Below are 3,387 nucleotides of genomic sequence, written 5' to 3' on the forward strand. Positions count from 1 at the left end.
TTTTGTGGTTTTGCAATGTTGATGGTTACTGTAGTCAATCCCACCCTGTCAGGGATCTTACCTTGGGTATAGCACCTTTGTAAATAAAGTTAATAAATAACTAGATAAATAAGCTATAAAACTGGCAGTCAGTACCCAGTACTGTGTGTATTTCAATACAGACAATTAGGCTTATTGGAAATAGGTAGTTCGAAAATTCGAAGAAAATCGAGGTCCACAGGAAAAAGAGGACACGTACAAATTACCGCCCACCAATGAGTATCTTTGGATTTTGCTGCAACGTGCTTAATTTGAACACGAAGGCTGCTTCGAAATGCTACCTGGTTCGCTGCAATGCACAGACAGCCATTTTAAAATACCGGTATACCCACAGTAGCACGACTCACGATATTCGGTCTTCTTGCTCCCACTTTTCCCTGATGATCTCTTGAATAGCGGTGCGATACTCCACGCTGTGGCCTATGTTCCTGCAAACACACATTTGCTTAGGGTACAGCGCTGTGAGAATATTTCGGAGTAGTTAGCAAGTCAAAAGAGCACCTCACGAAGATCAATCTATCGCAGCAACTTCGGCTACGGAACGGTGATATATACCAACGTATTTTTATAGATCTATCAACGAAGGACGCGACGCGTTCCTGTCGCACCACTAAGGCTAATCTAAACGTAAGACGAGGAACGATTTTATACTGCTAACCAGGTGAATCATTTCCTTGAAAGAAAGTCACAAATTGTTTTTGTTTTGCAAGTATGCCGTGTTGAGCGCACAGGTACTCATAGTGATGCCCTTATGTGTTCATATAATTGCCAATATCCCCTACGGACACTCATATGCTGTATGTTTCGGTTAACTTACACGTCCTTGAGGTAGAAGTGGTAGATGAAGACCAAAAAGAGCAGGATCGAGATAAGGGAGACAGGAATCATGCAGGACACGAAGATGACCATGTTCAACGGGCTGGGTTTCTTCTGCCTGCACACAGAGAGAAGTCGGAAGGAGGCTCCCGGAACGGGTAATTTTGTGCGAACGCGTTATTTTGTGCGTACGCCATAGGGGCGTTATACGTGCACGGGGGCGGTCGGATTGTTGTCCACCAGCCCTCACTGTACCTGCGCAAGGACACATGCATTAAATCGGTACTCTGCACGCAGTGATCATCAGACTGCTCCTAGGAAGGTGGCACTATTAAAAAAGCAGCTCTAAAGGCCGAAATTACGGAACTGGTGAATAAACAAACAGCAGAGTGCTTGTACGTGACCGAATATCTGCAATGGGACTCCAGAAGGAAGCCACTAACGCTATCTCGTTATACCGTTAAAGATGGAGCCTAAGCGTTCCCCACATTTGTCTTAAGTTACCTGGATTGAGCGTTACGAATCAAACGCCCGCCTCAGAAAATACATGTCCTTTATTGATTCTTTGTGTCGGAGCTCGCAATTTGTACCAAGGAAAGTTAAACGTGAGGAGCCGGCACACCCGTGCGCTTCTTCTAGCTCACACGTGTGATAGCTTCGGACCGAAGCCTCGAGAACTAAGCATATTATTCGTAAACTTTTGTTACGGCTCAGTCGCAATAAGAATTGTTACGATCCAGGTTGTGTGCTAGAGACCGAATGCCAGATCGAAGGGTGGTACGTTTAGCTCGACAGTGCGGCAATGCGTTAATGCAGTCACAGTAGCCACTTTGAAACTATAGAAAAATATAGGACTCAAACTTGCCTGTCTATATGCAAATGAATTAAAGAATTGCTATTGGCAGAAAATCTTATTCCAGTTATTCACGTTATGACTGCGTCCTAGTATGCTCTAGCTAACTGCAGTGTGTTGGCGTTTGTTCACTTCAAAAAAGATGTTCAAGAAACATTTCGGTAGCCCCGAACGCATTTTGTGCAGATGGCGAGGCATTCGCAAGAGCAATTCCACGAACGTTAGATTGTTCTGCCGTATTTAAGATGCTTTAGAACTTCGGAATATAGTCGCCACTATAACAGTGCCACTTCGGATCATGATACTGCATGTGATTGTGTAAAACTAACGTCAATAAAAAAAGAGCTTTAGTAGTCTCGACGAAAGTTATGCTGTCAAGCAACGTGTCTTCAATCTGTGAGGCAGCACTGACTTACGAGGTGTAGTAGGCGTTGATCACAACCCTGGCCTGGCTCTTGAGTCCGCACTCTCCGGCCACGATGGAGGTGTAGGCGACGCCCACTATGAGCACTTTCTGGATCCGCTTGTACACGCTGCATACGAGATGCAAATACATGTCAGAAAGGAGTCGGTAAGAACAACGACGCGCTATGATCAGCGCGTGACACGGCCGCAATAAGGTGAGCCTAACCGAACGCCTTCGTATAGCAAGCTGCAAGGTGATCAGTTGTGACACCAAGAACGCGGTTTGCACCAAAGCGGAGAGCCCTGTAATGACCCCGGCATTTTACTGGAGTGCTATATAGAGATATCATGTGCCCTATATAAATTTAAACAATTGAGACAGAGCTGCTGGCAGTCGCGTGGACTAACTGCAGTGTTTTCTCTGCTCTAAAATCACTAATTAGTAAAGACTACATAGCTTAGTTTGATTTTGGTTCGAGTAACGAAATGTCCATTCAGATCGATGTTTTAGATTTTCTCAGAAAGCAGTTGGCGGCATTGATGGGACCAAAATACAAATACGCAGTTTTATTTTTGAATTGCTTGACTGAGCGGTGGCTATTATCCCCCTCGTAGACCACATGAAAAGCCTCATGGGGGAGAGCGCCATGAGATGTGTCTTGGGACGATCGAGTAGCACCGCTGTGACGTGTAAGCTTTTTTTTATTACAAAAGTTATCTGAATATCGATAGACAAAAGCTAACTACTCTACTGAAATGGTAGCTCGCTCCAAAGATATTCGTCCGCTGTTTTTCAATACGATCTAAAACTTCTCAATTGAGGATTTGTTCCTTAAATCAATAATTACAAAGTTCGCTAATCGTATAAAGACCCAGCAATAATGTTTTGGAAAAATACTGCGGGCTACACCACGCCACTCTGAACAGCCCGTACCTGGTTTCATTAAACTAGAACACTTCGTTTTTTTTGTTTTTTTTTAAAGCTAAGGTACGTTTTGCTGGGACACCTGATATGCATTACGCTATCGTTGCTGATGTATACTACTAGTTGCTACGCATCGGTTAATCGGTTTTTAACAATAGTTCGCCGTTTTTTATGTCATTAGGAGAATCACCAGGCTGGAGTACAATTTGTAATGAGGGTGCAAATACTCATTAGCATCCAACGAAGCGGAGCCATACAGGTACAAAGGAAAGCTAAAGATCTTTCAAAGAAGTAACTGACAAGACAGAATAGCTTCTTTTGAACCATATCGCGTAGGCTGCAATTACTT

Source organism: Amblyomma maculatum, chromosome 1 (genome assembly GCF_055883805.1).
Source record: "Amblyomma maculatum isolate TAMU_Amacu chromosome 1, ASM5588380v1, whole genome shotgun sequence".
Classification (NCBI taxonomy): domain Eukaryota; kingdom Metazoa; phylum Arthropoda; class Arachnida; order Ixodida; family Ixodidae; genus Amblyomma; species Amblyomma maculatum.